The sequence below is a fragment of the Pan troglodytes genome, chromosome 3, assembly GCF_028858775.2.
Source record: "Pan troglodytes isolate AG18354 chromosome 3, NHGRI_mPanTro3-v2.0_pri, whole genome shotgun sequence".
In the NCBI taxonomy this organism is placed as follows: Eukaryota; Metazoa; Chordata; class Mammalia; order Primates; family Hominidae; genus Pan; species Pan troglodytes.
In genome coordinates, this window is record NC_072401.2 from 40,634,227 (window position 1) to 40,647,022 (window position 12,796).

Below are 12,796 nucleotides of genomic sequence, written 5' to 3' on the forward strand. Positions count from 1 at the left end.
GCCATTGATGGGTGTCTGACACCTCCAAACTCCCTCTATGCTGGGCTGATTAGATGTGGAGGAGTTGTCTAAGATGCAACTGTTTGAACTTCAGTGGTGGAAGGTTGGGCAGCTGGGCCCCAGGTGTGTGCATTCAGACTGTAGCAGGAGTGATGCCCTCTCCCCGTGGTCCATCAAGCTCTATCTATAAGATGAGTCTCAGGAGACTGAGTACCAACTTCTAGACAGGAGCAGGGAGGGATATAAAATAGAAATGTTGACAAGGCAAAGAGAATGATGCCCCCAAGGCCACTGTGGTTCTACAGACTTATGTTTGTGCTCGAGTTAGAGCACGATGAGGTTGGAGATGAAGCTTACAGAGTTACAAGGGATGGCGGTAGTTCCAGAAAGGACAGGGTCATCTGGTTTTTGGAAGGCATCTTGGAGATTTCATCGTACGTAAGCCATCCAGAGCTAGTATGTGGGCTGCATGATGTTGGGGACTTGCTTTCCTCCTGTCTTTTTGCTCTACTGTTCTCGATACAGAACTTCTCCCTGTGATGTCCGATGGTAGTTAGGGAGCAATGGTGCTAATAGGAGGCTTTGTTAATGAGAACAGGGATGCCTGCTAGATTTGGGGTTAGAAAGGAAAACAAAGAAATGTGATGAGGTCCTAGTGTCGTTGGCAGCTGGCAAATTCATTACATCATCAAGCTCTCTGACTTAAGCCTCTTGCCTACCTTGCGCTGGTTAAAACGAAAATGTAGCCCTCAGCGCCGCAGAAAACAGTTCTCCAGGGCTGTGACCACGGGGTGCCAGGGAGGAAGTGAAACTAATTGGGCAAAGACTCTTTCTGTCTGTCCATTCCTCTGTGTGGCCCTCTGGTAGAAGCAAGGATTTATGCATGTTGGGCTAGATATGAGTGAAAAAGGGGAAACATGGTCTGAAGGAGGACTTTGGGGTCAGGAATAGTCTAAAGTTTAGCAATTTTCTTTTGCTTTAGGAATCGCTCTTTGACCTCATTTTTTTTTTTCTTTTTAAGTGAAGTTTCCAAGCAGAAAAGGCAGTATTTGCCAAGTGCTACAATTCACTCTAAGCTGATTGGGTTCTGAACACCAAGGCCCTTTTTACTCTCACAATCATTTAAAAACAGTAGTAGTAAGTGGGGTGTTTTCGCACTAATTTACAGGTTCCTCATTTGTTGCTATGATGACCCCCTGAGGCTGGAATTGTTATCCTCTTACAGATGGGGCAATTGAAGCTCAGAGAGAAGTGGCTTGACCAAGGCCCCACAGCAGGTGAGCAGCAGAGTCTAGGGTTTTATCTTTCTATCACACCTGTCACCGTGGTGCCCGGGGATGAGCAGTCACTTCAGATAAACGTCGAGGTTTCTGTTACCAGCCGTCCTCCGGGCCCAGTGTGATTAGCCTACTTTGCTCAGCTTCCTGTAGGTGTGTTGTGATACTCTGTAGATACTTTATTTCCTCTTCTCCCCTAGTTCGTCCAGAAATACAAACTGTTGAATTTCTTTATCATCATTTTAGAAGTGATAAATATTCCCAAAAGGAATGTTATTTCTGCCATGGAGTTGGCAGTCTTTATTCATGCAGAATGCATTCTGGAGTGTTTCGTTTTAGTGGAAAGAAGACATTCTTAGAAAATGAAGACAAAGAAGAGAGGAAGTGAGCCCGCGGGGGGCATGTTCCGATGGGATTGGGAGTCAGGCATCTTTAGGTATCTCTGCTCCCTTCTCCTCGGGAGAAAGCAAGGACCACTGCCTTCTAAGTCAAGCAGACCTTGGTTCAAATCCCAGCTCTGGCGAAAATTCTTGAGGAAGATATTTAACCTCTCTGAGCCTCAGTTTCCTCATCTAGAAAATGGGGAGAATAATATCACTTTCTTCATTGGGTCATTGGGGGGAATTTAATGAAGTAATGCAATGTTTTTCCAAGTGTGATATACATCCTATAGGTGATAGATGATTTTCTGGTGATATAGATATTCTAATGTAATAATTATAACATACACACACCAGCACACCAAAATCATCATTTCACAGGTCTGATTGCTTAGGGCATGGCTAGGTAAAAAGCATATATAACCCACATTAAAGACTATTTTAATACAATGTTAAATGTGTGATAGAGATGGCATCAGTGGACTAGAGAGGGGGAACGACCATCACCAGGAATCCCTGTAGGAATGTGTATGAAAGTGGGCCCTGCCCACTTTGGTTGAAGTCTTCCACCCTGGTTGACTTTGGACAAAGAAAACCAGGCAGATCCAGGTTGGATGGGAAGGCTGGCTCTCCCTGGGACCTGAAGCCAGGGGCCCTGTGAAGAGTCCCTGTTAATTTCATCTTGCGCTGCTGCCCTCTGGTGGTCATGCGCTGTTCCCAGTGTCTTGAGAGCAAGTCAAAGCCGAGCCAGTGCGATTTAGAGCGTGAGCGCGACCCTGTCTGGCCCTTCTCCCACTTCTTTGTTTCCCTGCTTTCAGGGACTTTCAATCAATCCCACCACCTTGGCCTATCCTCCCCCAAGTGTCACTTCCTCCTGCAGCCTAGTCGCAACTCCCCTTCCCCCAAACTCCTTACTAATCAGCAGAGGATGCTCTGGTTCTCAGGTGTGAACAATCAATGAGCTTAGCTTACTGAGGGGACATTTGTTTTAAAAGAGAAACCAGTTTAACAAAACAAAAACTCAAGTCAGCAGGAAGTGAAGTGGCTATATTTTTGAAATGAGGGTCTTTCCTTGTCTCCCAAGCTTCCTCTACAGAATGGAACCTGCTCTTTAAGCAGGCAGCCACATCCCGGGAATGAAATCCTTCAAAGGGAATGAATTGCCTTTCTTCCCAGCCAATTCTACAAGAAACTTTCAAATAGTTTCACTTTCTGTGTTCGAACATAATACTTATAACTGAAAACCCCAAATATAAGTGGTTTTTGTTAAATCACTGGATATAATAAAGGCTGGGTGCGATGGCTCATGCCTGCAATCCCAGCACATTGGGAGGCCAAGGTGGGTGGATCACTTGAGGCCAGGAGTTCGAGACCAGCCTAGTCAACATGGTGAAAGCCCATCTCTACCAAAAATACAAAAATTAGCCAGGCCTGGTGGCAGGTACCCATAGTCCCAGCTACTCGGGAGGCTGAGGCAAGCGAATTGCTTAGGTGGAGGTTGTAGTGAGCTGAGATCGTGCCACTGCACTCCAGCCTGGGTGACAGAGCGATACTGCATCTCAAAAAAAAAAAATAATAAATAATAATAATTTATTTACCTCTCATGTAAACAGAGACAACCCAAGACTGTTATGGCGGCTCCCTGATCACCAGGTTTCTTCCATCTTGTTCCATTCTCTTCAACACATGGCTTCTACCTCATGGCCCAAAATGGCTGCTCCAGCTCCAAGCTTGGTTCAGCGTTTCAGTCACTGGTCAGGAGGAAAGGAACAGAGAAGGGTACATTCTAGTTCTTTAAAGTGCTCACTGGCCAGGTGTGGTGTCACATGCCTGTAATCTCAGCACTTTCGGAGGCCAAAGTGGGAGGATCACCAGAGGTCAGGAGTTCGAGACCAGCCTGGACAACACAGTGAAACCCCATCTGTACTAAAAATACAAAAATTAGCCAGGCATGGTAACACATACCTGCAGTCCCAGCTACTCAGGAGGCTGAGGCAGGAGAATCACTTGAACCTGGAAGACGGAGGTTGCAGTGAGCTGAGATGGCACCACTGCACTCCAGTCCCCAGCAACAAAGCGAGACTCTGTCTCAAAAAGAAAAAAAAAGAAAAAAGAAAAGAAAGAGAAGTGCTCACCACTCTCCCTTACATCCTGCTGACCAGTCCTCAGACATGAGTTCACTGTCAGGTATACTGGGGAATGAGGCAGAGCAACCATGGGCCTTGGTAACATTTGACATTTTATTACTGAAGAATTAGAGAATGGATTTTGGAGACAATCAGCAATCTCCTCTATAAGCCAATGGCTGGCGTTGTGAAAGATGTTCAGACCCAAGAAGGATCAGATCCCAGAACTAAAAAGAAGCTCTAGCATTTCCCTCCTGTCATCGAGGAAATGCTGCTGGAACAACGGCTAATACTCTAAGCCTCGGCCGGGACGCGGAGATTGTAGTCTGGCTCTGCCTCTCGCCACTGTCATGGCCTTGAGAGAGTTACCTAACATTCCAGAGCTCAGTTTCTCTCAGATGAGGTTACTTCCTGCTCTACAATAATGACTATATATACTTGTCATGGCATCAGGCAGTTAAATAGACAATGAATGTATTTTTTCTTCCTTTCAATCGTGAACATTTAATGTTGTGAATAATTAAGAATACACATAACTGGCTGGGCGAGGTGGCTCATGCCTGTAATCCCAGCACTTTGGGAGGCCGGGCGGGGGTGGATTACAAGGTCAGGAGATAGAGACCATCCTGGCTAACACGGTGAAACCCCATCTCTACTAAAAATACAAAAAAATTAGGAGGGTGTGGTGGCGGGCACCTGTAGTCCCAGCTACTCGGGAGGCTGAGGCAGGAGAATTGCTTAAATCTGGAGGTTGCAGTTAGCTGAGATTGCACCACTTCACTCCAGCCTGGGCAACAAGAGTGAAACTCCATCTCAAAAAAAAAAAAAAAAAAAAGGAATATAGATAACCAATTTCTGGCCCCCAGTTATCCTTTTAACCTTGCAAAACTCCTTCCTTTTGGCTAGAAGTGAAGTCTTTGGCTGGGAGATCCACTTTATGTTCCTATTGAGCTTTGGAAGCAGAAGGTCTGAAGGAACCGACAAAGACCCTCACAGTTGTGAAGTCTCTGTTTATACCGAGCAGTAGCGGCTGCCTTCGCCCGTCTCAAACTGCGGGGACAGGAAGCATATGGAGCCAGTTGATAAAGAGGGTATCAGCTGTGAGCACACTAATCTTGAGGAAATGGGGATCCCAAAGGCACCTGGATTAGCCACAGACCAAAGGAGCCCTCTTACAATTCCTTTCAGTTGCTAAGACACACTATGTTTGAAAAAACACCCCCAACCACACCCAAGAAAGAAAAACATAACCTGCAATTGCTCAATTCCTTACAGATAGCCAGCAAACCCTAGCATCTGGGCCTTAATAAAGAGCTAAACTGCAAACAGAAAAGCTACCTTGTCTGCTTCTTGCGGCCAGAGAGCGAACCTGTGTGCTAGTTGGTCACCATGGCTACAAGATGTGACTTTTCTAGTTCTGTGTGATACAGTGGCTGAGCAGGGTGGTGGCAGGAAGAGGACAAATCAAACATCCAACTAGGAAATGGGGCACTGGGTGGCACGTCTCCATCCCAAGCTGAGCCTTGCTCCTGTTTTGACAGAGACTCCCTGGAGACTGGCCTTGTGACGTGGAGGACAGGTACGCCTGGTTGCAGCATCTGGGTTACCTTCTTCCCTCTTCCTAGGATGACTTTCAGCTTCAGGCAGACCAAGCCTGAATCAAAGGAGAAGGGATCCAGAAAGTTACGTGATCTGATTTTAAAGCAAGGACACAGGAGCCAGTGTGAAGGGGCTACCCCTGGCCAAATCGGACACAATTTGAGCACCAAAGTAATTAAGGACAGCAATGGGATGTGAACTATTGAAAAATAGGAATCCCCAGCCTAGGCTATATCACTAGACCCCATCTCTACAAAAAATTTAAGAAATTAGCCAGGTGTTGTGGCTCATGCTTGTAGTCCCAGCTACTTGGGGGGCTGAGGTGGGAGGACCACTTGAGCCTAGGAGGTCGAGGCTGCAGTGAGCTGTGATTGTGCCACTGCACTCCAGCCTAGGTGACAGAGGGAGACTCTGTCTCAAAAAAAAAGGGGCAGGGGAAGAAAAATGGAAATCTACATGTGCATACTGATAATAAGTAGATAAGGAGAGGTGGGGGGATCTTGCTTACAGTAGAATCCTGCAAAGTGCTAACTGGTAAATGTGCAGGGTGAGCTGGAGTTAGAAAATCATCATTTGCCACCATCCAAGTGAAAACTGCCTCAGGCAAGGATCATTAATAGTTGCTAAATTTAAGTGGAAATTCTGATGAGGAGCAGGATATTTGCATGATTTTTAAAGTACCTATTCACAGATTGCTTATTGGTTACAAGAGAAAAAATAGTAATTCTACAGTGGAGAAGTCAAACAACACGTTGATTGGGTGATCAAAATTTATGTCACCAATAAGGGGCAGATGGACCTTGTGTGCTTCCAGATGTGATGCTCCAAAAAGGACACAGTATCACTTATTTAATGTTCTGTCCAGGAATGCATAACCTGAATTTAATGATGGGAAACATCAAAAAAACCCAAATGAGAAAATTCTATTTAAAAATAGAAAAGAGGGGACTAGTATTCTCCAAAAATGATAGTATTGTAAAAGACAAAGAAAGGCAGTGTAAAATCTTCCAAATTAAAGTAGACAACAGTTGCGGCAGCTAAATACGGTATGTAACCCTGATCTTAGACTGTATTCTATACTAAAAGGGAAAAAATGATATATAAGACATCATTGGGTCAACCAGAAAACGAGAAAACAGACGGTAGGCTAGATAAAATTACTATATCAATTTTTTTTTTTTTTTAATATAGAGTCTCTCTCTGTTGCCTAGGCTGGAGTGCAGTGGCACGATCACCGCTCACTCCAACCTCCACCTCCTGGATTCAAGCGATTCTCTTGCCTCAGCCTCCCGAGTAGCTAGGATTATAGGCATGTGCCACCACGCCCAGCTAATTTTTGTATTTTTAAAAGAGAGGGGATTTCACCCTGCTGGCCAGGCTGGTCTCGAACTCCTGACCTCAAGTGATCCACCCGCCTTGGCCTCCCAAAGTGCTGGGAGTACAGGCATGAGCCACTACACCTGGCCTTATCAATGTTACATTTACTGAGGTTTGTAACTGGACTATGGTTATGGAAGAGAATATTCTTAAGAAATACACACTGAAATGTTTAGGAGTAAAGGGCCGTGAAATATTAGTATTTAGAGAGGAGAGAGAGAGAGAGAGCTGGGTAGGTAGATAAAAGACATGCAAAATGCTAACTATAGGTGGCTATGGTGTAAGGGAACAGGCTATTTTTTGTAGTATTTTTATTCTTGTAACTTTCTGTAAGTTTAAATCTTTTCCTAATAAAAAATAATTAAAAAGAATACAACTCTTAAAGGACACACACATGCTGCTGTGATGCACAGACCATGGAGGGGAAGGGCAGGAACCGGCCACATGGTCAGGCTGTCATTTTGGTATTTCAGGTGAGAGAAGATGGTGGCTTAGACCAGGACAGTGATAGGAAAAGGGACAGGGGGCATTCGGGTTCTGGATATGTCTTGAAGGTACAGCTATTAGGATTTTTTGATTAATTCCATGTGGAGTTGAGAGAAAGGGAAGGGGCAACGGAGAGCCCCAAGTTTTCTGGCCCGAGCAACTGGAGCCTGGAGTTGTCAGTAACTGGGATGAAGTGGAGGGAAATGCAGATTTGAAGTGGGAGATTGAGAGTCCGCTTTTGGACATGGGCCTGGGTAAGTGGATTCAGGGAACATATTATTTAATTTTAATTAAGCTAAAGTGCATAAAATGGATACTTAGCTTTAAAAGATTTCTACAAAGTAACCACAAATCAAAGATAAACTGAATACTGTAAGTGAAGGTGAATTTCCAAAATACTGCATTTTTGGTTGGTGAGATTGTAAGATTGGTGAACAATACTCTTCTTTGTTTAGATCTATGTATATTTGTGAGGAGTCTCTTCCTGCGACGACAACCTTACATTGACAATTAAAATATGCTGAATTTAAAATCAGACCCCAGAGTAACTGTAATACAAGATGTTAAACCAATATTTTAAAATATAATGAAGCATATTCAGTCACATTGTGCTTGTCAAAAAGAGCAAAATTCTTTTATTATATTGTATGCAATTGTTATTATATAAATAAATAATTTAATATATTTATTTCATCTTTAATTCAAAATGGATATTCACTAAGATATCCTTTTTGGTGTCTGTCCTGTGAGATGAACAATAATTTAGTCATGTCACTTAACGATGTGGACATTTTGTGAGAAATGCATTGTTAGGTGATTTCATCATCATGTGGACATCATAAAGTGTACTTATGCAAACCTAAATGGCATAGCCTTTGCTCCTAGGCTATCAACTTGTACAGTATGTGATCTTACTGAATATTGTAGGCAGTTATAACACAATGGTTACACAGTATATGGGATCACAGTATATGTGGCCACTTCGCGTTGACTGAAATGTTTTGTAGCACGTGACTCTATTTTATAAAGTCATATATATGTATGTAATCTATAAATTTAAAAAATACATAAATAGGGGAGCATGCTCAAAATTTGAATCAGTAAATGGAGAGATCAGAAAAGTTTGGAGACCTCTGGGTTAGAATATAATACTAATTCCAGCCAGATAAGGCAGTTACCTTTGCCATCATCTGTTCCCTCCCAGTAAAGGTGTGGTGTGGATGGAACAGTATAGATTCAGACCCATTGCTAGGGACCCCAGCTCACTGCATATGTATCCAGTGCATTAAGAAGTTTTGTCTAGGGCAAATAAGTGATAATACATCATCTAGTGGAATATTCTGCAAATTCTAAAAAGAATGGATCAATTTGAATTGATATGGAAAGATGTCTGAGATACAATAAGTCAAATAAGCAAGTGATAGAACAATGTACAGTGTCAAATAGACAAATCATACACATGTGCTGTGTATTCACAGAAACAGGGGCTACCTGTAGAGAGTGGAGAAGGAAATTTGTTTTTAATGTACTGTTTAATAAAAAAAACATAAACATGTATTTGTTCAATATTTAAAAAGTTTTGAAATGTTTATCCTCTTTGAAACTCCTTTTATGATGTTATCCTGGAGAAATAAAGATATAATAACTATTTTGTATTAAGTTGATCATTGTGACATTATAATGGTGAAAAATTAGAAATAACCTAAACATCTAGCATTTAGAGAATGGTTAATATTGGGAAAATGAACTGTAATATAATGCAGTCTTTTAAAAATCAAGTTTCTGAAAATTTCACCAGATGGAGAAATACTGACAATATGCTAATTAAATTCAGTATTAATCTCGATGTAAAATCTGTGTTAATCTCCATGATGTTAAAAATGCATAGAAAAATAAAAAGCCTAGAAGAAAATATTCCCAAATGACAACAGAAGTTGCCTCTGATAGTGAGATTACAGGAGATTCTTCATTTTCTGAACCTCTGTATTTTCATATTCTTTTCACTTTTTTCTGCAATAAGCATGCATTATTTTGTAATGTGAAAGAAAAAGAAAGTAAAATACTGAGAAAATTATGACGTGCATTCCTGGCATGAGTCAGGAGCTGAATTTTCATGTTTAAATTAGTTTCAGAAACACAGGAGTGGTTTCTAGGCAACCTGCTTGGGAAATTATGTTCATTTCCATTGTTGCTGGAGTGTGCGTGAGTGTCTGAAAGAAAATGTAAGAGACGAACCTTTGCAAAAGCAGACTCCTGCTAAGGAAAAATAAGCTTTGCCACCCAGTTTTGGTCATGGGGACTTGAGTTACTGTGGCCTCAGAGGCCCCTAGGGGCCTGATCATTTTTTTTCTTTCTTTTTTCCTCCATCTTTTCTTTTCTTTTCTTCCTTCCTTCCTTCCTTTTTCTTGCTTGCTTTTTTTTTTTTTTCAAATGAGTGATTGATTTTAATGAGGATTGCTATAGGTAGGTACAGTACATTAGACATTCAAGCCTCTGCATAAGGTGTGGGAAACTGAGAGGGGAGAGAGAATCAAGCAAAAACCCCCACTCTGTGCCTCTGCTGAGAATCCAGGGCTGTAATTCAGGCCGTTGCAAGGCTTTACAAGATGGATTGTAGCTCAGGATGTGAAAAGACTGCCTCATCATCATGTGAGTCATTTACCATTATTATAGACAATCCTGCTGTGCCAAAGGGCTTTTAATCAGAAGGAAACACTGAAAAATGGAATCAGGGCTAAGAAACGCTTGGCCCAGCCTGATGGGCTGTGGAGGATGGGCTGAGTTAAGAATATTTTTTAGCCTCAAGGGAGATGCGTTCTTCACTAAGCGTTTGCAGAAGGTGCAGAAGGTATTGTTCTCAGCCCACGGTGTGTGTTTTGTTGACCTTGACTGCGTTTTTCAGCAAGAAGGAAAGGCTATTTGCCTGATAAATGGAATCGGAGCTCAGCGTCTCGCTCCTAGGCCCCCTAGTGGTTGTCTTTTGCAATTAAAAAAATGAAGTGACTTGAGGTCAACAGCAGGCTCTTTGGGTAACGATCGCAGGTGACTAGAGTGTGCTGCTTTTGACGCTGGCTCCCCCAGACTTCATCAAAGCTCAGGGGAGAAGCCTTGAAAATCAGGAGCTCCAGAGGGACAGACGCATTTCCTCACAGAACGCGGGACAGGAAGGCAGGAACCTTCCGTTGTGGATGGTGAAGAGCTTGTTCTGTCTTCAAACTTCTGAACCAATGTCCTGCATTCCATGTATGTGGCTCATGGTTCTGACCACTGCTGCTTTAAAATGACAGACCCCTGGGCCGGGCACGGTGGCTCACGCCTGTCTGTAATCCCAGCCCTTTGGGAGGCCGAGGCGGGCAGATTACCAGGTCAGGAGATCGAGACCATCCTGGCTAACACGGTGAAACCCCTGTCTCTACTAAAAATTAAAAAAAAAAAAAAAAAGAAAGAAAGAAATTAGCCGGGCTTGGTGGCGGGCGCCTGTAGTTCCAGTCCCAGCTACTCCGGAGGCTGAGGCAGTAGAATTGCTTGAATCCAGGAGGCGAAGCTTGCAGTGAGCCGAGATCGTGCCACTGCACTCCAGCCTGGATGACAGAGTGAGACTCCATCTCTCACACACACAAAAAACAAAACAAAACAAACAAACAAACAAAAAGACAGACCCCTGGAAGGTAAATGAAGAGAGGGACCAACAGTGACTGCCCCTCCTTCTCTGGCAGCTCTTGAGGGCAGGCCCTTCTCTTTTCATCTTGTACTCCAGGGCTTATCAAAAGGGCTTAGTATAAGTAGACTCCACAGATGCTTGTGGTCTGAATGATATGTGGAGCCCAGTGGGGTAGATAATATTATTCCTTTCACCCATGAGGAAACTGAGGTGCAAAGAAGATTTTTTAAAAATGCCTGAGATCTCTCACTAATAAATGACAGAACCGAAACTCCAGTCCCAAATCCCAAAGCCTTTTTTTCTACCAAGATGCACCCCTACGCCTCCACCATGCACTCCATCTTGCTGGTCCAGTCCGTCAAGTGAGAGCCTCGTTTTTGGTCTCTGCCTCCTATGGATCAGTCCACCCTGGAGGCGCAACCTTCTTTCCCTTCTCTGAACTTCTGGTTCAGACCTCTCATTTGGCAGCGAGTCACGCCTTTAAGGAATAGTTGGCAGGGTGCAGTGGCTCACGCCTATAATCCCAGCACTGTGGGAGGCTGATGTGGGCAAATCGCTTGAGCTTAGGAGTTCGGGACTAGCCCAGGCAACATGGTGAAATCCCTGTCTCCACTAAAAATAAAAAAAAAAAGTAGCTGGATGTGGTGGCGGTGCCTGTGGTCCTAGCTCTCTGGAGGCCGAGGTGGGAGGATCGCTTGAGTCCAGGAGGCAGAGGTTGCAATGAGCTGAGATTGCACCATTGCACTCCAGTGGGTGACAAAGCAAGACCCTGTCAAAAAAAAAAAAAAGAGTCAGGTGCAGTGGCTCATGCCTGTAATCCCAGCACTTTGGGAGGCCGAGGCAGGTGGATCTCCTGAGGTCAGGAGTTCGAGACTAGCCTGGCCAACATAGGGAAACCCCGTCTCTACTGAAAATACAAAAATTAGCCAGGTGTGGTGATGCATGCCTGTAATCCCAGCTACTCAGGAGGATGAGGCAGGAGAATCACTTGAACCCGGGAAGTGGAGGTTGCAGTGAGCTGAGATTGTGCCACTGTATGCCAGCTTGGGCGACAGAGCCAGACTCCGTCTTAAATAAATAAATAAATAGGGGGGAAAAAAAGAAAAGAAAAGAGAAAAAAAGCTATGTGGGATGGCAGGCGATGCACCTGGTGAGGAAGGCGGGACAGAGAGTTTGAAGGGTCTCCTATGCCATGATTTAGAGCAGGGCCTTCATCCTGTGGGTGATGGGGGACATGGGAGGATTTCATACAGGCAGGGGAGTGTAACATGGTCAGAGTCCAAAACATTGAAGTAACAGCAGTGTGAGTGGGGACTAGAGGAAAAGGAGACTGAAGGAAGAAGGACCAGCCCCAAGATGGTTTTCAATAGTCCAGGAAATACTACCTTGTAGGGGTTTGGGGTGATGAGAGGGATGGCGTGGGTTTAGCAGACAGGATTGATGAAACCTGGTAGCAGATGGGATGTAGTAGTATGTGAGGGGAATGTGGGACAACTCCCAGTATCTGGCATGGGGGACTGGGAAATGGTGACTTCCTTCATCAAAACCAGGAACCCATGGCAGGCCAGGGGAAGATAGTGAGTTCCACTTTGGCCACATCTGAAATGCTATGGAATCTCCAAGCAGAGCCGTCTAGGAAGTGCTTGGTATGTGAGAGTCTGAGCTTTGGGTAGATACTGGTTTCGGATGTAAAAACGCTGGATCAGGTTTCTCTCTCTATAGACATTCAATAAACATTGTTTTGAGTAGCTAATTAAGAATTACAGGGCACTGGGAAAACAGAAGGATGTTGCAATGTAAATGTGGATGCTCTTACAGTAATGGACTGATGGTTGCAGAAAAGCTCAAGCTAAATAACACTAATTTTTCAGCTATAAATAAACCTGCCTC